We start from the raw sequence: 24,035 nt of genomic DNA on the forward strand, positions 1-24,035 counted from the left end.
TACCTGCGTGCTCATTGCTAGGGGGTTCTTGCTTGATGGCACCATAGTACCCATTACACATGATGCCGCACACCATAGTACCCATTACACATGATGCCACACACCACAGTACCCATTACACATGATGCCGCATACCATAGTACCCATTACACATGATGCCGCGCACCATAGTACCCATTACACATGATGCCGCGCACCGTAGTACCCATTACACATGATGCTGCGCACATAATGTCCCTTACACATGACGCTGCACACATAATGCCGCTCACACATGATGCTGCACACCGTAATGCCCCTTACACATTAAGCCACACATTATGTGTAATGCCCCCACATACCGCCACTTGTAGCATCCCTTAAGCAATGCCCCCAAAAGTGCCACTTACTGTAAATTTTTATATGAGCCTTCACTGCTGTTGCAGGGAGAGATGGAGAGCGGTGCAGCTGCTTCTATGGGGAGAGGAGCAGAGCACAGCGCAGAGCACGCTCCCACTGCCCTCCTGGTGTCCCCTCTAGCCGAGTGGACATTTGAAATATTGTGCGTGCTGTTGTTGTGCGTGATGTCAGGGGAGCACGCCGGGCGCCGGCACCACATGATTAAGGGGGGGGGGGAGGGGGCTGTGGGCTGAGGTGAAAGCGGGGAGAAGAATTGGAGCGGAAGCTGCAGGGGTGACAGTCATTGACAGCTGGGCAGAGAGCAGGGGGCTGCCCGGCTGTATTCAGAGCACTGCAGGTCACGGCTGTTTGAAATAATACCCCTTTCACAACAGAAGATGCAGGGATTTACCCGGGAATATGGTCCCAGGATCATGCAGGGACATTCCCAGGCTGACCTCTTATACACCAGCCTAGTCCCTGCATTTTCTGGTGTGAGGGGGAGAAACAACCACTCCCCTCTCCCTACCCCCCTTTAACCAACCAGCTATATCTTCGGAACCAACTGACCCATTTACATGAGACCAGTATCATATTGAAGAACTTTTGAGTTGGCTTCGAATGATTTTGGTCCTGTGAAACTGGGCTGTTTGGTTCCAGAGAAATCTGCCCTCAAAGAACATAAACATGTCATGAAATTACATTTAAGAAATAAAAAAAATAAAAAACGGATTGACCTCAAAATCCCTGGAACCAATTAACCCATATGGATCCAGCCTGGTATCAGATTGAAGGCCCAGCGATTTGGGTTCGACTGAGATCAACCTCGAGCTTCAGGGATGCCGAAGGGGGAACTGGCAGCCGTTGAACTGGGTGGGGGTCGGAATTAGCGGGTCCCATGTTATCCTATAGGGAAAACGTTCCAGCTTTGCCTGGCCGTATCTCTGGTTCCTAGGGGGCTAGAGACACTGGGCTGGGCTCGTTGGAAAGCCCCATCCCTCAGCTACAAAATGTGCTAATGGGTGGTCCTGTGCACCCCCGGACCACCCCCTAGATTCGCCTATGTCTGTATACATACACTGTTGTGTGTATACTACTTGTGCCCCTTTCAGACCGCACTTTTTACCTGTTATTTTGCCGTTTTTTTACTATTTTAAAACGGTAATTTGTGCAGTCTGAAAGGTGCAGAGAGAATTTACCGGTTCTATTGAACTGGTATTTCTAAACGGTAATAAAGCAGGGTCCTACCCGATTCAGACCTGTTTTCTATGGGTTAAAACGGGTTCAGTGTTGTGAAGGAACAAAAACTGTGCTGAAATACCGTTTAAACATATGCGGTGTGAAAGGGGTTTTAGCTGGCAGACCCGTTTTTAAAGCTAAGCGTGGGAACATTGGCTATATGCCAGTCTGGTAGGTACTGTTAACAGCCTGGAGTCACCGCACACTACTCACAGCCAGAGGGCGACATCATCTCACTGAGGAGACGGGAATTTTCATGGTAACGGCATACATGATTTACATGGTACAAGCAGTGATTTGAAGGGGAAAACAAAACAATTGTAATGGTCTGCTTTAGCTTAGCCATGTCCTAACTAAGGCCCAGGGATTTTGGTGTAAAAGGGGTATTAATGTGACCTTACCGTGCAAGTAAATAGTAGGGGAAGGGCTATCTTAGCGTCACCTGATGTTTCTGTACTACATTCCCCATGATACACCTCTAGCCATGCAAAACATATGGATAGTTTGCTGTTGCTCTTCTCTGGACTCTGCCAACTGCAGGTTTTATCTTGTGCGAGATATAATAGGGTGCGATTTTTTTTTAGGCATTTAAAATTAATTGCACCAAATTGCACGTAACGTGCAATTTTGGTCCAAAAATCGCAGACGATATCCTTAGATTGAGCTAAAGACGACTGAGGCCATCGTTAACAACCTGCAGGAGCGCACATCTTTAGCGATATACGAGGTCATTCTTGCGTGCATTCGCATGGGGGTTCGATATTGAAGCTCTGCACAAGGCTTATGCGCATTTGCAGGGCTTCTATGCGGGCGCCTGTGGAGAGGGGTGTGTGGGTGGGGAGATGAGTCGGCCAGGGGATGCATCCAGGAAAACACTGGGTGTCCCCATGCGAATGCAGGCGGGTATCTACCTTCCGGGGGCCTGCCCACCTCTCGGACGCCGCAGATCTAAGTTAGCAAAGACGGACTTTTATAGTGCAGGGGTGGGGAACCTCATTCCTATTCAGCGGCAGCCGCCGGAGCGGGGGACGGCTGCAGCAGGACAATTTGTACAAGAAATTTTTACATATGGCCCCCGAAGGATTTCATCCCCATACAAACGGCCCTTGGCACAAAACAGGGTCCCCACCCCTGGTCTAGTGTATGGGTACCTTCACCGATATTATTACTTTCAGGAATACAGGTCATCTGATACAGTATATAGTAATGTCAAGTAGTGACTTCTCATTTACTCTTTACAATTGTTTGGCATTGACAGGTGTTTCTGAAATCTGAGAACATCAATTGTTCTCCGCTGATCACCTTTTGCAGCAGGACATAATTTAACTCTTTAACAAAGAGATGTCAAACAGACTCGGTCAAGGGGACCATTAAGAAAAGAGCCGCAGATAAGTTTAGCCAGTAACACCACTTCGTCCAATCCTTGCCTGTGATCGTTGCTGTTACACGCCCCGCCAATCTAGTAACCCTCAATGCTCCTGGCCAGGACATTCCACTCTGCAAGAGAACGTGCTGATAAAGTACAGGGAGGATAGTGCGCTCTTTGGGGAGAATGGTATTAATGGTTAAACTTATGGCTGAAGCTTATTTTAAATCTGCACTGCAGCCGATGTAAACAGTTTTCCTTATGCACATTCCCTTTATAAGCGGTGTGTTTCAGTTTTTGTGGAACTACATATCCCAGCATACCCCAACTCAGTCTTACTATTTGGCAATGGTAAAACTGTTGCAGGGTGTGCTGGGATGTGTAGTTACGCAACAACTGCAGGGCCACTTATTTACCATCCCTGCGCCTAGCTTGATAATGTCATACAGAATAATAGTAAATCAATATACAGTAGTTCACCACATTTAAATGGGTTCCGGACGGGGTCCCGTCAGTTGGGATCCCGACAGGCATTTACCCGACGTCGGGATCCCGACTGTCAAAACACCGACAGCCGGGTTCCTGTCAGCCGGCGGCTATTTCCACTCATGGGGGTCCACGACCCCCATAGAGGGAGAATAGAATAGGTGGTTCGCGCAGCGAGCCACCGTGCCAGCAGCATGGCGAGCGCCGTGAGCCCGCAAGGGGCTTAGCTGCACTCCCCCTGCTGTCTGGGTCCGGCCAGTCGGGATCCCAATGTCGGGCTAATGACTGTCGGGATCCCGACTGTCCGACCCCTGTACCACACCCATTTAAATGGTAGCAGAAGTAAGTAGCAGAACCAACAGGCTTGTGATATATCCCCGGGTCACATTCCCCAAGTTTTAGGCTGGAAATACTGTATAAGAAGAATGGAGGAATTATTAGGTCTTTGTCTTGGGGGTGTTACGTACTGTAACTGACATTTTCGCTATAAAGAGTAATGAATCTTTAGTTTTATTGCCTATTACGGATAGACCTGTTAATATGGCTGCAGAATCTATGAACACAGACCTGCAGAGGTCACAGGTGACGTCCACAAGGAGAACACTTTCACTACGGATACTTATCTCAGATACATCAGGTATTTAAAAAGAAAGTGAAGAATTTACATACATTTCTTTGAACCATTATATTGTCTAGAGAACTGGTATTACTCACGTGGACAACTATCTCCAAGAAGAGCAGAAATCTGTCATCAGCATATTATGTGACCTATGTAAGGAATTTCTATGTAGAACAATGGCATTCTAACAGTGTTGCACTATTACTTGGTATCCGCAGAAAGGTTTGACACAGACGGTGACAATACTACACACACCGCCTCACTATACAAGTACCAAGGGCCCAGGGCGGATACCTACAGTGACCCACACGTGGTTGAGCTTCTGGGTGACAGCGAACCGGTTCCAGAGACCATGGCAGACAAAAATGGCCCCTCTGAGTAGTTCTCCGACCATGAATTGGCGAATGAAAGGAAAAGTGGGGTCTTTGGCGCTGTGGAGGGTTTCTCCCAAAACATTCCAAGAATGAAGAGGTAACCATGACAGCCCCTTAGGCAGATGCGTATAAATCCAGATGATTATAAACTACAGTTCTGATGACACAGAGGCGTGCTAATTACTAGGCACCGGGGACAATTATAGGTGCACGGAGCACATCACATATCAGATTATATCCTAAGCATGTTTCATTTCCAGTAGGTCTCTTCCCATCATAGGTCTGATGATCTGTAATTATGGTGAAAGAGGAAATACAATGACAATTGTGTACAAAGTCCTAGATATACTGAGCAAGGCACATCACCAATGCAGGTATAAGAGCTAGCTGTACAGCCAACACACAAATACATCCCATAGAAAACACACATGTGGGGCAGCACGGATGGTGCAATGGTTAGCATTACCGCCTCACAGCGCTGAGGTCATGGGTTCTATCCCCACCATGTGTTATATATATACAGGGCAGTACGGACGGTGTAATGGTTAGCATTACCGCCTCACAGCGCTGAGGTCATAGGTTCCATTCCCACCATGTCCCGAATTGTGTGGAGTTTGTATATTCTCCCTGTGCTTGCGTGGGTTTCCTCCGGGCACTCCGGTATCCTCCCACATTCCAAAAATATACTGGTAGGCTAATTGCCTCCCAACAAAATTAACCCTAGAATGTCTGTGTGTGCGTGTACATGTGGTAGGGAATATAGAGTGTAAGCTTTACTGGGGCAGGGACTGATGTGAATGTTCAACTATTCTCTGTACAGTGCTGCGGAATATGTGTGCGTTATCTCAAATTACTGAATACTGTATGTTATGTATATAACAATAAAATATAACTCTGTGTGTACTGAAACCAGCCCAAGACGTGAACATAGCATTGCTTTCTTTATTTGTTGGCTAATATAACCTGACATTGAACATACGAGCACCTACTGTACATCCTACCCCGGTGTATTTATTACATAGGCCTTTATTCAGATCTGATGGCAGTACAAATTTGTTTGGAAAATGGGAAAAACCATTTGCACTGCAGGTGGGGCAGATGTAACGGGAAACGGTCATCTGTCAGACCACACTTAGGTCGACAGTTATTAGGTCGACCCCGGAAAGGTCGACAGGGTTAAAGGTCGACATGGGTCAAGGTCGACATGACTTAAGGTCGACATGGGCCAAGGTCGACATGGGTTTAGGTCGACATGAGTTTTTCACTGTTTTTTGAGCCGACATGTGCCGACAGGCGGTATTTCATGCCCTACCATCCACTAGGGCGTGGTGGGAGAATAATATAGTGTGCCGAGCGCATCGAGGCACCGTGCCCGAAGCATTGCGAGCAAAGCGTGCGCTGCGAGGGGCTGCGGTTCAACTCCAACTGTGTCCATGTCGACTGTGTCGACATTCGGGTAAAAAAAACCAGTGACAAACTCATGTCGACCTAATGACTGTCGACCTAAACTCATGTCGACATTGGCCCATGTCGACCTTAAGTTATGTCGACCTTTAACCCTGTCGACCTTGGGGCCAGTCGACCTTCCGGGGTCAACCTAATGACTGTAGACCTAAGTCTGGTCTGACAGATGTACCGATGTAACATGTGCAGAGAGAGTTAGATTTGTGTGAGTTATTTTGTTTCTGTGCAGGGTAAATACTGGCTGCATTATTTTTACACTGCAATTTAGATTTCAGTTTCAACACACCCCACCCAAATGTAACTCTCTCTGCCCATGTTACATCTGCCCCACCTGCAGTGCACATGGTTTTGCCCATTTTCCAAACAAATTTGTACTGCAATCAGATCTGAATAATGGCCATAGTGTGAATAGCACAATGTGGTGGAAGCCACATCAGTCAGTCAACCAACCAATCACATATAAGCTCTCATTAGTATACACTACCCTGCATTAGACTGAACAACACTGATTGTTATTAATTACACTACAGAACCCGTGTTATTTCTACCATGTTATTAAATTCGATTTTAATGATCTGCTAATAAAAATAATCAATCGTTATTAACGCTGCCCATTATTTGGGAAGCTTCTTTGTAGATCTTATATTTGTTAAACAGGAAAAGTGTTGCGGTCTTGCATATAAATGACACCATAATAACAGTCTATTGAGTGCAAGCTTTGGGGTGCGGGAAGTACATTTGTTACACTATGACATTTCTGAAATGAATAGACTTTATTAACAGCGTTGTTATCTTCACCCAACAGGGTCTGCAAATGAATATAAATATGTACTCCATACACATTCACATTGATCCAATCATAACATAGATAAAGGATCATTCAAATGATCGATATTTATACTGCAACCCAGTTCTGTTAATATTAAGTGCCAACATTACTATCCAATTCTATAGAAGTAACCAACATAATAATATCACATATGTATCATAAGTGAATGAGCATCCTGCAAACAAATGCCTCAAGCAGCTGCTAACCTCGGTCACTTCTTGTCAGAATCACAAATTCTAGAAATAAGACTCCTTTACTTACATGGTTTGGTTTACACAGCACAGAGTAATGTATGATCACTGTGAGAATAATTCCACTGCCCCCAACCAGTGCTACCTTCAAACAGCACTTCTGCCACCACCTCCAGTCCCTGCTCCCCTACAGCTCTGACATAGGGAGGGCCCTTCTTCCCAGCAGCCAGTGAGAGACAGGTATGCTAATGTCTGAGGGAGCTGCTCCTAGATAGTGCCTCAGGCGCTGGGTTTTGGAGAATGATCGATGACCGCTTCAGAGGTGGCTACCCTGAGGTCTGCATAGAGAGAAGCCCTCTTATTGTCCCCACTGGTAGAAGCTGGCTTTACCATTCTCTTTGATGCTTGTCTAACATGACTTGTGGTCCTCACTGACAAAGAATTAAATATTTTACTAACAAGCATGTTAAAAGCCCACATGCGTCGTCCACCCAAATATGACTAATTAATAAAGATGCCTTAAGGCAGAGGTTCCCAAACTGTGTGCCGTGGCTCCCTGGGGTGCCTCGGGACACATGCAGGGGTGCCCTGGGTTGGTGGACCAGGACTAGCTCAAATTATTAATGGTTAGTTATTTATTAGCAAAACCAGTGCTGGTGGCTGCCAATCATAAAATGTGTACAAACAGAAGCAAATCCTGCCATTTACCACATAACTTACCCTAAGAATCGCATATAAACCCAATCTAATTTATTTTTGGCCTAGGGGTGCCGTGAAAAAAATCTGAAACTCTGGGGTGCCGTGATTCAAAAAAGTTTGGGAACCCCTGCCTTAAGGTCTTTTCTACCGAACAGAGGTTTCTGTGAAACACAATTTATATATGACGCTCAATAGGGCCAGATGCGTGATAAACAGCCAGCCAATCAGCTCCTAACTGCCATGCTACAGGCTGAAAATGACAGGTAGGAGCTGATTGGCTGGCTGTTTATCGCTCTCCACTTTATTACTGTTTGAAGCTTGATACATCTGTCCCAATGAGCGTCATTCATAGATGTACGTAAATCCGATGTTTTCGAACACGTCCGATGTCTTAGTGTTGCCCATCTATAAAAACCGCAGAGTGTATGTGCAGATCTGGGGTTCCCTGTACGCCGCAGTGTGATAACATGGTCATGCACGTGATCCGGTACTGCGTCTTTGGATGCAGCAGCGGTAGTCGGAGTTTTGTAACTGAAAAAAATAAAAAGCCTCCCGGAGCTGTTGTATATGTTCACATGTCCACTGTGTTCAAATACACAGCAGCGGAGCAATAACACTGATGAGCCCCAGAATACATTATTGGGGGACCGGCAGAGCAACATTCCCCCAACTATTCAGAGGAATTGTTGCCTCATGCTGCACTTGGCTGCAGACTAGTGTACCGCTCTCCAGCAGCATGTAACCAGGGATGCCATCAGGAATTTTGTGGTCCCAGACTCATTTCCAGTCTGCCCCCCCCCCCCCCTCTCACTTGACTTACCGTAACCCAGCTCCTGCTCCCCCATCTCCTCTTCCACTGAGCTGCAGCACGGAGGTCCCGGAACGCAGGCTTCTTCAACTTAGGATGCCAGTGGCCAATTAAAATGCAGTACCGGCTGGTGAGCGAATCAGAGCTTGCCTACTGGCAGCCGCTCTGATTGGCTGCCAGTACGCGAGCTCTGATTGGCTCAAAAGCCGGTGCTGCATTTTAATTGGCCACTGGCATCCTAAGTTGAAGAAGTGCTGCAGCTCAGCGGAAGAGATGGGTTACGGTAAGTCAAGTGAGAAGGGGGGGCCCGGGGCCCAGACTGGAGATGCGTTCCGGGACCTGCTTTGCTCAGCACAGCGGAGGCAGTCAGGGGGGTTGCAGTGGGCAAAATGAGCTGCCCGGGCCCTTCAAAAGACCAGAACCCAGGACACCTGTACCCACAGCACCCCCCTATTGGCAGCCCTGCATGTAACCATAAGCGCTCCACCCAAATATCCTCATATCATTATCTGACAGAATGCTAATCCCACCCCACAGCAGAATGACTTGCCCAAATTCCGCAATACACATAGGGCCTGATTCAGACCCGTTCTCTAGGCTGAATCGGCCCCTTATTTACGAGAGCAGCAGGAAACGGCCATTCCACAGAATGGCTAAAAGGAAACACTTTACTAGAAGAATTAGCTGAAGCTGTGGTGACAGTTCTGTGCAATCCATACCTTAGGGCTTCTTGAAATATAATGAGAATAGCAGTAATAACAACCACAGTAATATTATGACTGATTGTGAAAATAAAATACATTATTGTCTGGAAAGACAAAAACCCAAACTGGAAGCCAGGCAAATGCAACACACTCATCTCCTGCAGAACGCATTCCTCATCTGGGTATCTAACAGCAATCGGTGCAGCATTGGGCACTCACAAGCGAAAGAACAACATAAACAGCAAAGAAACAGCAGAAAATAACAAATATCTGTGTAGCCTGTGGCCTCTTGTTCATTTCAACTGTCCTCGAACGCGTGAAATTAAGCTGTCATGGGGCTCATTAATCATGAAATTCACTTTCTTACTCTCCTATTCATTCGTCTTTTTATTATTTACTTGCAGATGAAATTTTGCTTCTAGCAGCAGTATATTCGTTTTGTATTAAAGAAACACAGTTATTAAGGAGCATTTACTACTGTGAAAAGGTGCATATGCGGCTTTGTGTTATCACGGGCCTACTGTTGTGACTTTACACCTGGGCTAGAGATACTATCGTAGAACTGAACTTAGGACTTAGGTGCAAAACTAGATCAATTGGTGCAGATTATTCGATTTGATTTATTTAATGAAAGTGGCAATTTTTCGCCTAGTAACAAAAATTCTTCAAAAATTCGGCACGACTGAATCCACGTGTTTTCGTCCATTTTCTAGTGAAATTGTGGGCGTTTTCGCCTGGCTCTTAGTAATTTTTTGCCCTTGCCTTTTTCGCACCCCCTCACCAAAGAAAAAAAAAAACCCAAAGGAAAAGACATGGGCTGAAAAGTGACCTAAAAAATAATAAATCTAAAAACCGCAGGGTAAATTTCATCAATTTAAGTATTGCCGTCATTATTGCCGGTACACTGATGTCATCCGGAGAGGAGGCAACGCTTAGGGCTGGCACTGCTCCAAGCGCTGCCTCCTCCATAGTGTGAAGGGAAGCGGGTCAGTTAACCCATTCACACCGCCAAGCAACACGGCAATGAACCGGTACAAACTCTGCTTTTTTACCGGTTCGTATTGCCGTGTTGCTACCCATTTACGGGACAAGATAACCCCTTTCAAATCGCACTAATTACCGGGTCAAACCGGCTTGCACCCGGTAATTAGTTACGATGTGAAAGGGGTATTATTATCCATATAATATACAGTGGGGAGTGCATTATCACATGCAGGTGAATTAGCCATGTCATATATAGTAGGAGTAAGGTGGTTATACATTAGAAGACAGGGTTGCCTACCCTCCCGAAATGGCCGGGAGTCTCCCGAAAATCGGTCCCCCTCCCGGCTCCCCGGAAAGTTGGGCAACCCTCCTGGATTCAGGGGGACCCCCACTGCGCCCCCCCCCCCCCCCAATCACGGCATTTAAATGCCACAATCCGCGGGTCTCAGAGGAGGGGGCGGAGCTAAAATGTCACAATCGCGGCATTTTAGCCCCACCCCCTCCACGGAGATCCGTAAATTCGGCTATTTTACATCCCGTCACGCTCAAGCCCCACCCCCCAAACGGCTGCTGAAAGTCTCCTCTCAAGGCTTCTCCCGGAGACATGCAACTTAAAGACATAAATTTATTATATTGGTTTTTCACTATAGATTGCGTGCAGCAGGGCCCTCCCACCTCCACGTCTGTCTGTTGTTACCCAGTTTGTTCTATCACGGACTATAAGTGTAAAGCGCAACGGAATCTGCTGCGCTGTATAAGAAACTGTAAAAAAAAAATAATAATATTATAAAAAAAAATATATGAATTATATTACTGTAACTAGGGTTTATTATTTGAAGTAAAATCTGCACCATGACCAGAATGATAAGGAATACATTGACATGCTTGTTATGACAGGGTTAGAACTTCTAACTGCATTGTCTGTGATTAACCAGAACACCACAACACTGTAATGGAAGCAGTGTCTTCTGGGTAATTGTCTTAGCAACAGCATATAATGTAATAATATGAAGGAAATGCGCATAGTGTATGACACAAATATATATTTTACATGAAATTATGATGACTGAAGAGCCCAGAGATACTCAGAATAAGTAAGGACTCAGAACATAAGTAAATGGGGTCACTGTTATTTGGTCGACCACTATTGGTTGACAGAGAAAAGGTTAACAAACGTTCGACACAGGCAAAAGGTGTCGACCTATTGCTTGCGTTGACCTTTGGTCTATGTAAGGAAATGGTTGATACAGTCAAAAATCAACATGGGGATTTTGTTCACAGTTTTTGGTTTTATGGCAACATGGCGCTCCAACTAGTGTGCAGCCTACGTTCGCCATGCTTTGGGCCCGGTGACTCGCTTTGCTCGGCACACTTTACTTTACTTTAATGACAGTCAGCATTATGACCTGTGCTGGAGTTCCGGCCCGGGCCTTCAGACCGGTGTCAATAATCCGTCGTCAGTATTCCGATTGCCATCATCCAGAACACTGACACGCCGATCACTTCCTCTACTGTTGTATCAGTAGAGGAAGTGATCTAAAGCAGAGCACTAAAGCAGAAATGCAGTAAAACACCCATTTCTGGGTTTTATTGCATTTCTGTATGAACCAAAGCCTGCACAATGGGGCTCCGTTGCCAGCTGTAGCTGTCGTTACCCTATAATAGCCTATGGGCTTCACTTCCACAGCACTGGTTGAGGGATTCACCATGGACCTCTCCCAGCATGCCCCTGGGCTGCTGGCATCACTGTGCATGTGCAGTGGGACTCCCAGGATGCAGGAAGTCCAGTGACGGGAGTGCATTGCTCTTATCAGACGGGCGGTCCTTTGCGTTACTAAACGAGTATGTTAGTGCATAAGCAATTAGTATGGATGCAATGTGTGGCGGGATGCACGGGCGAAATTTAGTGCATTTTGCCCACGGTGCTAAACTGACTTGTTAAAATCTTGCGGATTTACAACACATGTGTGTTTTGCAATGTAACATGTAATTATTGTGCTACAAAACGATAGAATGTTTTACGCGTTTGTCTTGAGGCATGATGTTTCTTTTCAAGGGACACCAAAGACCTAAAAAAAAATTTGGCGAAACAACATTTCCTGTTAGCGGAGCATAAACAAAATACCTTTGGCCTGATCACTATAAGAGGCTGAGAAGAAGCTCGATGCACCGTTCTACTAGATCATAAACAGCCGCTTCTGCTCCCAGTATGTCTGCTGCCGCTATACCTGCCACTGACACAACGCCCCGACCATAATCTACAGTGGAACTCGATTAATCACCGTGGCAGATCATAAGACTACAGCTGCTATCCCCTTGTAGCCGAAAGTTTGATGCTGTTTCCAAGGGGGGTGGGACGAGAGCGGGTAGAGGCACACTAAGGGGGTATTCAGTTGGTGCAGATTATTTAATTTGATCTATTTAATTAAAGTGACAATTTTCGGCCTAGTCCAAAAATTTGCCACAGGCGGAAAACATGTGAATCGCCAAATCCACGTGTCCAGTGTGCAGCTTCCATCCAGACGACCTCCGCTCTTTTGCCGGCAGTGCTGAGCAGTGACACTAGTAGGCGCTAGGGTTATGCTAGAGTCTACTGCATATGTGAAGGTACCCCAGCGATTTCCCTGCTGTGCATACACAAAATAGTTATGGTATAGTCAGTGGCTCCACAACGTCTAGGACCTAAAAATGGTCAACATACCATAGATCGACATTGACACAGGCTTAATAGCGACATGTACATGATCATCAGTCAAAAGGTCGTTGTGGTTTTTAGGGCCAGATGTATCAAGCTTCAAAAAGTGATAAAAAAACATGAAAAACTAGGGTCGACTTTTTGAATGTCGACCTGTCATTGTCCACCCAGGGATCGGATACCAAACAAAACACCGGAAAAATCGCACAATTTTCGCTGTGATTTTGCAGAGCTGCTGCTGCCACTAGACTCCAGAGAGGCAAGTACAGAAGAGGCAGGGTGTGGGGTTTGGTGTGTCCAGGGGCGGATCGGGCCGTGGGGAAACCGGGCCATTTCCTGGTGGGCCGGCCCAAAACTCATTAAAACCGCGCTCCTCCTTGTGCTGGCTGGGCCGCGGGTAGTGGCTGCGGTACTTTGCCCAAATCCAAGATGGCCGTGGGAGGGCTGTTGTGCATGCGCGACAGCACAGCACCTCCCATGGGCCTTCAAGTGGGCTCCCAGCTCCCATTCCCCCTCCGCCCAGCATCTGCAAGCAGACAACAGCAAGAGAGTACCCCCCTCCGCACACTGGCGCCACCACCCCCCCACCGCGCATTACTTACACAGACGCCACATCCCCCACATTACTTACACCGGCGCCACCCCCCACCCCCCCATCTGTTTAAGATACACGTGTGTGTGTGTGTCAGTAATTTAAGTAATTACTTGGCATTCCAGGCAATAAACGGGTTGTAAGAGGTTAATGAACTTACTTGGTTAAGTTTGGTTTGGTTTAAGTTGATTATCTGCCATGGGTTTTGTAGTAAGTAACTCAGCGCGCCTATGAACCTTGTGCATTTACAATCTGAGGCGCTCAATATGCTTCTCCGTTTTTGAATCTGATTACAGGAGTTGGTAAACATACATCCCGGGTCATAAGTGGTTAAACATCTGAGGTTTGGTCTGTGTTGCCTGCGGATATGCTCCCAGCACTAATGAGACATCTCCTGTCATGTTGCTGCATCGCTTTGTTGAGGAATAGTCACTGGGCCCAGAGCAGGGAAATTAACCCATCACATGCTGCATATTTCAAGGGTGAAACCTTCGTTGCCAAAAGATAAATATAAATGACACTAGCCGTGGGCTATGTAATTTACACATTGGCTGCGGCGTTGGACGGAATGACCAATGTTTAAGAGTGTTACATGATACATTATAATACAGTCTGTCCCCACGAGCAAATCTATGAAGTAAGTATATATATATATATATATATATATATATATATATATATATATACATACATATATTTATATTCCGTTGCGCTTTACAATTGGATCATTAAAGACAGACCTTCACCGGTATCAGGTGAATCAACGTTTCGGTTTAATGATAGTCAGGACAGACAAAGGTTATCATCAAACCGAAACGTTGATTCACCTGATACCTGTAAAGGTCCGTCTTAATGAAAGTCCAGAGTGCCGCATTTTACCTCTAAATTATTATATATATATATCCATACCACTTGGTGTCAGGCACTCCTTAATGCTTAAATTGATGCTGTGCTGCCATCCAAATAGGACCGGATAGAACCCAATAATATGCTGTACTTGACGGCGGCACTCCAACAGACTTATTCCATGTGCGAAAGCATTCCTTTATTAGTCCTACGCTGTTACGGGCTTATACCCGTCTTCAGGGACACTGAAGTGAATAGAAGCGTCTATTCAGCGGTGCAGACAGGTAAACCGGGGGTGTGGCCTAATTTCAGCTTATTTGCATATCCGTGCCCTCATTAGCATAGGCCACGCATCCTTTGGGGCATGAGCACGAGTGTTACAATTTCACATCTGCAGAAGTTGGGAGGTATACATACACAATACAGCCACACACCAGAAAAACACACACAGAGCATATATATATATACAGTATACACATGTTCTGAGAGAGAACAGTCTCTCTCCCGGTTAGCTCTCTCCCACACAGTCACACAGAGGAGCACAGCCTGGAAGGAGCTGAATGCTGCCTCAGCAGCTAGCTCCCCCTACTGTCATCCAGCACAGCGGCAGCTATAGCAAGGGATGACAGTATAATCGCTTCTCGGCCTTTTGGCTAAGATCAAGTGTAGTATCTGTTCTTATCAGTTGGGTCTGGACCGCCCCCTGGCAGAGAATAGAGAAAAGCTGGACCTAATCACCTTGCTACTGAGCTGAGGCGTAGTGTACCTCATGTTCTGGGCGGGTGTAAGGTCTGGCTGAGTATCTTCATCCTGCCGTAGGGGGGGAGCATACCTTCCTACTGGTAGGGAGGGGAGAAGCATCGGGCCTAGTAGATGGGGCTCTTGTTCGGGGGTCCATAGCCTCCGAGGGAGAGTCACTCGAAAAGCCCGGTCTAGTATCCAATCCCAGGAAGACGGGAAAAGCTGGGACCGAGTAGATTGCTCTCTGGTTCGGGGGTTCCCAGTTCCCTCGGCCAGGGAGACAGCGAAAAGCCCAGCCCAGTACTCAATCCCTGGGAGAGGTGAAACGTCGGGACTGAGTAGGTGTTTTCTTCTCCTTCGGTTGGTCTATTCGGCCGCTGCGGGGGAGACTCATCGAAAAGCCCGGTGGAGTATCCATTCCCATGCCGGGGGGCCGGAAAGGGCCTGCTGGTGAGGCGGAGAAACACTTGGTCGGACGCTGACTGGCTGGCTGCTTGGAGTCCGAGGCTGCACTGTGCCCCCGGGGAAACTCGGGGGTGCCGAACATGCACGGGTGATCCCAAAATCACCATGCACTAGTATGGCACTAGCACTGCGCACTTTCCCTCTAGGTATGCGCTTCACGTCCTTACCTCGTCCTTTTGGATGGGGTAGGACAATTTTTCACACCCCCACCCCAGCCTTCTGGCTGGGGTCCTCTTTATTATTTATTTCTCTTCCTCTTCACGTTCGTGCACTTTTCACGTTTTCTGTTTTCTGTAGTGTGTCACGTTTTTTTGGGTTGTGTGGTCGTCCCTTACGGGCCTTCCATTTCCCCAATGTGCCAAAGCTCTCTCCTTTTGGGGAGAGCTGCGGTCCCCCCGAGGACGACCCCGAGCCGCAAGGCGGAGGGAAGTCCACTGCGGGTCTCTCCAAAGCATGGGCTGCGGAGGACCCACCGTCCTAACCCTTTCGGGGGTTGAGGAATGAGGGTCTCTCTAAGCTTCGGCGAAGAGGACCCACCGTTCCCTATTTTCCCCTCGTCGGCCTTATGGCTGAGAGGGGTTAGGGGAAAAACGGGGCCCGTCTCCTTCGGGAGATAAGCCCACTCGATCGCACGGCCGCTTTTGCACGTGTTTAGGCACAGCACTGGTGGTAGGGAGCACACCTCGGGCTCCTGAGTTTCTTCAAACTCAAGGGATGACAGTATAACTAGAGGCAGCTGCCGCACAGGGCTGTTTATCAGTCAGCGGAAACAATAGATCAGCGGGCAGGGCGGGATTCTAGGTACTCGGACCCCCCCCCCCCCCCGTGTGCTCGTGTGATACTGTATTACAGTATCCATTGTATAAAAAGACCGATTTCCATGGTTGTTACCACTCCCCCAGACTCCTGTACTTACTCCGATGCGCTGCAAAGTGGGTGATTTTTGGATTACATTTGGGAAAACCCCTTCTAAAAATCCTGTTTGCCACTGCTGCTAAACAGCCTGTCGTCTACGGACTGCAACAGCCCATAGAAGCCAGATAGAGCTGACAATATAGCAGTGGAGTGGCTTCCCATGAGAAATTCTATCTCTTCTATTGCAAAAGGACTACCAGTCCCAGGGGGAGAAAACACACCCCCCTGGGACTGCTTGTAATTAGCAGGGAGCGCGTTCTATGTGAAGTCACTGCTCCTGCTAGGTAGTACCTGCGGGTGGCAGATATTGCCATCTTAATTTGTAAAACATTTTTTTAATTATATACAATGCCCTGTAACTTGTTATATTAAATCTAGAAGTTGTGTACTTATTACTGTACTGTATTTATTAGAAGTTTTATGTAAATAATAATTTCTTGAGTATGCTAACTTTATTATATGCAGCCTGTATAACTCACTGCATGCTACAGTAGGACAGGTTTTGCAAACCTTTTGAATGCTGGTCTGTTAACTAACAAAATTCCGCAGGGCCCAAGTTGGACCCATCAGTGAAAACTGGCGTATCTCCTATTTTGGGATGACTGCGGCTGTGTCTGAATGATAAAACATGGTCTGCCAATGGTATCTGGCAATACTAATGATTAGGGATGGCCATCGACCATTGATGATTAAAAACATTGATGGTTTGTGACCGATGTAAAATAGTTTTGACATCGATGGGGAGAACCAGATGGTTTCCCACCATCGATGTCACGCTTAACTGAATAGTTTTGTTTTCTTTTTTCATCTAGGGTCCGGGACACTGAGCATAGCTCCGCCCCTGACACCCGTGAAGCCCCACCCCCGTATTTTGATTGGCCCAGAGGCCAATCTTTCAAAACAAATGGATGACCATCGATATGAAAAAACATTGATGGTCATCCATTGCATACTTATACACCGTCGATGGTCAGTGGGTGGGATAGGCTTGCATTTTCAGGTGCACAGATTTGTGAATTAATTCACATGATTGTTGCATTATCAAAGAAAACGAAGTGAAAGACCAGCAAATGGGAAAATTGGCCGTGGAAGTGTGTATCATTGTGTACTTTTGTGTTACTGCTTTCTGTGTGCATAAATCAGCAAGTCTGAGGCAAGAGGAGGTGTCACTGCTTTTCCAGTGGCAACTTTCCACCCCACTTCCTTCGTGGTTAATTGAACTGATTCTTATAATATGACAAGTTGAGTTACCATACTCAATTCCTCATTCAGACTGCAAAATTGCAGTTTCTACTGTAGTATTATACCCCTTTCACACAGAAAATGAAATTCCCGGGTGAAGTAGTTCCACCTGGGAATTTCCTGAAATACATAAGTAATTTTTCTGTGTGAAAGGGTCAATCCGGATCTTAAACTCTGGGAGTTTAAGATCCGGGTTGACCCTTTCACACAGGCGAAAATCCCTGTGTAATAGAGCAAATCTCCGGGTCTAAATGATACCGCTGATACCGTCACTGTTCATACTTTACCCTTGTTTTTATATTTAATATAAACATGTGATAAGAATAGTAGATCTCAACTGCAAAAATTGGTGTATTTTCTTATGTCAAAATAAGTCAATGTAAATCACACAGGTTAACTAAATAAAACAAGTGGAAAGAAATATGTATTGTGTGTATATACGTGAGAAGGCTTCTTAATTGTGACATGTTATCAGTGCTAAATCTGACAGCAAAACCTTGAGTAATTACTAGAGAAAATAAAACATTATGCCTTTTGCCTGTCAAAACCATCCAAGGCAGATAATCTAAAACAGAATGAGGAAGGGATACACAAAAACAAACAAAAGTTTCTTGCCTGCTTTGTGGATCTCATACGCTTTTACTGTACGTACTAGTGATGAGGGCAAAGGCTGGGGAGGCAATGGCTAGTATCAGAGACAGATTCCCACACACACATAATCATCTAGAGTTCTTACAGGAGACAATGGGGGAAATTTACTAAGATCCGGAAATACGGCTAATGCCAGGTACAAATTCACACGACCGTATCGGCCGTATTTTGGGGAAAATACAATTCGAAAATAGGGCAGCTTTACGGCCACTAAATACAAATAAGAGTCGGCAGCCTGCACGGATCAGTCAGATCTGTGCAGGCTGTAGTGTAAATATAGCAAAAATCTATAGATATAAAAATGGTTGTGTGTATGTGTGTATGTTCCCCATGGACTCCAAAACGGCGTGACCGATTTTGATGACATTTTCAGGCAATCTTCAGATTAGCCCAGCGGGTGATCCTGTGAAGTTTGGTAGTGATCGGATCAACAGAATTTTTTTTTTGGCAATTAATTGACGAATGAGATTTCGTTCCCGCCGAACTTCTGTCAAATGCAACTGAATATACAAGCCGTTGTCGACAAGGTATTCCCAAATCTGACAACCAACTACAGATGGAGCCAGCCTCATTTTTGCCAGCCCCCGCCAGCGGCCGGCTCTCGCCAGGGGCGCATGCGCTCTAGACGCTTGCGCGCCCCGTGACTACGGAGCTGGCTACGGGTCCCCGTTGCCTCCCCAGGTGCCCCTCGCCGCCCCGCTGTCCCCCCTATCCCTGCCCGTCTCCCTGAAGTTGAGACGGGCAGGGACTCCGCGGGTCCCAGTCAGATGGAGCACCTCTGCGCTGGCGCTCGCCAGCGGGGACATTTGTAGGCGCTCCATCTGTACAAAAATCCGAAGTCATCTGGCTACAGATAATTAGTGCTTCCCGTGCGAAGTAAATAATAAATAAAAAAACAGCATGGAGTCACCCCCTGTGCTGATGGAATTGTGTTAAAATTGAATTGACTATTGGGTTCTGCTGTGGAACTATGAGTCCCAGCCAGCCTCCCCCGCATACTGGGACTTGGAGGACCAGAATTCCCAGCAAGAGTTAACATGTTGCTTGTAAAGTAGGCAATGCTAATACTACACTGCACTAGAGGTCCAGGAGCTGGGATATCATTACGGGCTGTGTATCTATCCAGCATTACCGATATCTCAGACTGGTTGTATGACCTTCATACAGTTACTATTGGCTTTATACTTCCTTACAAGCTGAGAGGTTACTTTTAACCCCATATAGATATCACACAAGCTCATTGTCAGGGCCTAATTAAGGAATCCAGCTGCTCTAGGCTAATACAGAAGTGCCCCCCCCCCCCCATACATTAATTGTCATTTTTTTTACCTATGTGCACGTTGCCAGGGGTTACATGCTCGTTGAAAGGGATTTTGTGCTATTTGTCAAGGGGTTACATGCTCCTTGCCAGGGGTTATGTGCTGGTTGCCAGGGATTTATTGTTGGTTGCCAGGGGTCTTGTGCTCGTTGTTAGGGGTTTACATGCTTGTTGCTAGGGGTCACAGGCTCATTGCCAGGGGTTACATGTTCATTTACAGTGGCTTAGTACTCACTGACAGGGGTTTCTTGCTTGTTGCCAGGGGTTACATATTCTTGTTGCCCGGGGTTACATGCTCATTGCCATGGGGTTTCTTGCTTATTGCCAGGGGGTTTCTTGCTCATTGCCAGGGAGGTACATGCTTGTTGCCAGTGGTACTGCTCAGAGTGCACCGGAGCTAGGAATGCTGCCTTCCTCTGACAGATGGTAGAGGTCTACAAGGATCTCTAGTATCTGTCTCCTGGAAGGCGGCACCCATTTTTTGTAGGCCATTTCATGCAGATTTCATGCTGGCCACGTGGAATCTGCAGACACCCAGCTCCCCCCTGTCATGCTGCTCTCCCCCCAGGACCCAGCTCTCCAGGCTGCAGCCCTTTCATTTTTGGTTGGTCAGGCCCTGCTCATTGGCACAATTGTTTGTTTGACATTGTGCTAAACGCTTTATCTATATATCCTATACTCATTGCTGACTTCCTCACCTCCAAACGCATTAGTTGCTGATAACGCAGCTTTTAAATAGCATTGCAGTACTTTCAGCAGTTTTATTTAAAGGCTATGCGGAGAACGGGTTAAGTTCTGCAAATATGTGTGTGAGATATCTGTCAAGAAAAGCAACAGACTTCCTTTTAGATAAAAGATCAAATGTACAAGTGCAGTTTTGTGGATTTCTGTAATCATGCACAGGTGACATCATCTATATTTCTGGGCCGGTAATAATCCCACCTGCTTCCACAGGCATAAAGCCCCAAAACATGACCTGCTGGAAAAACTTGAGAGTTGGAGTTGAGAACCCCTGACTTGAGCTGGGGTACACACTAACTGATGTGTGTACCCAGTGAGGCAGGGTGCCAGCATCAATAAGTGCATACATGAGTGACAGCTGCAGGGTACATGCGGGGAGGGGGGAGGAGCGGGGGACGTGCTTTCACTAACTATATCCTCTACCCTCCTGCATCTGCATACGACGGCGTATGTAGCAACATTGTGCGTGCACAATGGCCGATATTTCGATGTTGCCATTTCGACCCATTAGAAACGGCAAACCTTTATATCGTCAGCAATTAAAGGGTCAGCATACATAGCACCACACTGAGCCCATATAATTGCTTCAGAACCTCAGTCCGCAAGGGCCTCATTCTGGTTTACTCGCTAAGCAGCGGTATTTATTTATTATTATTTATTTACAGTTTCTTATACAATTGGAAACAGAGATAAAACAAACTGGGTTACAACAGATAGACTTGGAGTTTGCATGTTCTCCCCGTGCTTGCGTGGGTTTCATCCGGGTGCGACGGTTTCCTCGCAGAATCCGAAAATATACTGTTAGGCTAATTGGCTCCCAACAAAATTAACCCTAGAATGTCTGTGTGTGCGTGTACATGTGGTAGGGAATATAGATTGTAAGCTCCACTGGGGCAGGAACTGATGTGAATGTTCTCTGTACAGCGCTGCGGAATATGTGTGCGCTATATAAGAAACTGATAATAAATAAATAAGTCAGGGTAGAAAACGCAAACCCCTTCTTCTTTAAATACTCTGTTATGCAGATAGAAAGCCAACAGGTTTGTGAAAGTGTGATGTAAAAAGGAAAGTGTCCCGTTGCCTTGTTCAGGCGGACCATCTGTCACGTCTGGTGCTACAATTATTCCTGTTTTTCGTTTGTCTGGATTCAGTAAGTTCTAGAAACGCTGTAACATTTCTGCAAAATAGTTTAACCTTTATTTTACAAAGGTCAAATAATTTTGATTGAGCTGCAGCTACCTCCGATCATTCATTCAGCGCAGGCACTCAATCTTCCTTAAAGTGCATGTCCAGGTCCATTTAAATGGGTAGAACTGAGATGTCAACAGGGGTCAAAAATGTAGTAGTGATATCTATCTTACTGATAGATGCTGCATCCTCCATGGCTGAAGCAGGAGGCCACGTATGTATCTGTCTCTGTCTAAATGTGGTTGTACTGGAAAATCATTACAGAAAATAATGATGTAAATAAGGAGTTTACGTAATCTGTGACTGCCGTATAAGCGTCTTTGTAGTATGCTGTTAAAGAACAACAAACCTGCAGTCTTAATGCATTGCTATAGTTGTGTCAGAAACGATGTGCTATCGATGGTGACAGTAAAACAATCACCATGTGGGATGATCCTGCGATTACTTATTTACAAATCATTTGTATGCATACAAGTAATCAAAGGCAGATGAAAATGTCTGTCCAACAGACTACTCATCTGACATGCTGACAACAAATTATCTGATTTCAATTATCTGGTCTGCTGACCAGCTGAAATCATCCAATCTCATGGCCATAATCTGACAGTGTATGACAACAATATTGGAAATCTGGGGTGACATTTAATAGGATGAGAGATTCAGAAAGTGAGACATTTGGTAAGACATCTCCAGTTTTGTTAAAGCGGCAATCATATACACTGCAAACCCAGTTTGACTTTGCAGTGTAAATGATTGCCGCTTTAAAAAAAAAACTGGAGATGTCTTACCAAATCTCTCACTTTCTGAATCTCTCATCCTATTAAATTTCCCCTCTGATCTTTTGGGCATGCTGGATGATTCTGCATGTCCAACAGACATAAAACTTGCGGCATAGTGGGGAGCGGGCGTAAGCACGCCCCTACTAAGTCATTAACTGCAATGGGAGCTGGTGTATGTATACTCCCACCCTACACTGAGTTCAATGGGACCCAGCCGTGATGCATATGCACAGCTATCCCACTACTGTAACCCGCTATATGGAGCAAAGCTGTAGCGGGACACATCTGTAATATCATAGGCTACAGTTAAAGTTACAGTCAACTAAATACGCTATGTTGACCGTTGATATTCGCAGCAAGGACATCCTGGCAATCTCACACTGTGAATGTTGACATTATGAATGTCTGCACTTTGCATAAGGTGCACCTTAGTCTAGAACAGTAGACCTCAGTAGACCAACTGTGGTCCTCAAATACCCTCAAGCATTCACGTTTTCCAGGTCTCCACACAGAATCACAAGTGAAATAATTAGCGCCACCTGTGATCTTTAAAATGTGTCAGTGAGTAATGAGTGCACCTGTCGGGTGACCTGGAAAACGTGAACTGTTGGGAGTACTTGATTCGAGAACCTAGGTTGGGAACCACTGGTCTAGAATGTGAAGCTCCTTCAGTATATTGTCCTGCCATGAATATATTGAGGCTAAATTGGTCAGCCATTGTTGAGTGTCATACTTACTTCTGGGATATTATCTATTTAACGATGCTTGTAATGTCTCTGTAGAGATGGCCGCGGTCAATTAACATTTACAATGGTCGGATTTTATATGTCCATTGTGCAGAATGTCAGAGGTGTTTTTCTGCTTGACACATAACCAGGCCCATAGTGCTGCTGTACACGGAGGTGCACAATGGTGCAGATTAGTGGTTTATTTGCACGGCCTTGTGCTCATGTGAATGGGCGGACAATAAAAGCTCCTCACGGATCCGTCATTGACAGACAGAGGTGCATTAATGCCTAAAAGCATTATTGTAGATTGCAAGTCAAGCACATTAGCTGAGATTAATGAGGGCCTACAAGGGCAAGGAGAAAAAGCCTTTTGGTCAGATAACGACTTGGCCTCAGACAAAGCTCAGCCAAGTTTCCCAAAAGATGTTATGACTCCTTAAGGCACTGCTTTCATTAAGTAGATACTTCTTGGGCAAAGGTTTATCTGGACAGCCCCCCCCCCCCAAGCACCTAGTTGTTCACATGTCAGTTGAGTAGATAAAGAAAGTCAGTGAACTTGTACATAGAGCAGCTGTGCTATTCGCATTCTAAGCCAAACAACAGCTGGAACCAATGTTCTCCCCCATTGCTCCTGCTTCATTCTATACCCATGCTGAGACACTAGATAAGGTCCAATTAACAAGGAATGTGGCCTGGCTTTTCATCTTTTGGAAACACCTCCAACTAAATTAGGAAAACACACTTGTTTTGTTAACGAGTTAATGATGTGCTGAGTTCATAGACATTGTAAGACTGGATGAGGCTTTCTGCCACCGCTGAGTACTTAGCGTTAAACCCCGACCCTCCTCACCTCTGTGTGCTTAGACATGTGCTTCCTAGCGGCAGGCGTGCAAAGGCGACTACACCAAAAATACTGACCTGACCAGAGCAAGTCATTGGGCAAATATCTGTGCTTTTGGCATCTCAAAGTCCTATTTAGAATGTTCAACAATA

General features: G+C 46.0%; 1 protein-coding gene and 1 pseudogene across 5 annotated transcripts in view; one reads left to right on the top strand and one right to left on the bottom strand.

The window, feature by feature from the left end:
- Positions 1 to 24,035, bottom strand: part of DVL1 (dishevelled segment polarity protein 1) — a 187,221-nt gene that overhangs the window by 88,884 nt on the left and 74,302 nt on the right. The gene's annotated exons all lie outside the window — the stretch shown is intronic.
- On the top strand, positions 14,908 to 15,009 carry LOC146044447 (U2 spliceosomal RNA; annotated as a pseudogene).

Source organism: Crinia signifera, chromosome 19 (genome assembly GCF_055691185.1).
Source record: "Crinia signifera chromosome 19, ASM5569118v1, whole genome shotgun sequence".
NCBI lineage: Eukaryota > Metazoa > Chordata > Amphibia > Anura > Myobatrachidae > Crinia > Crinia signifera.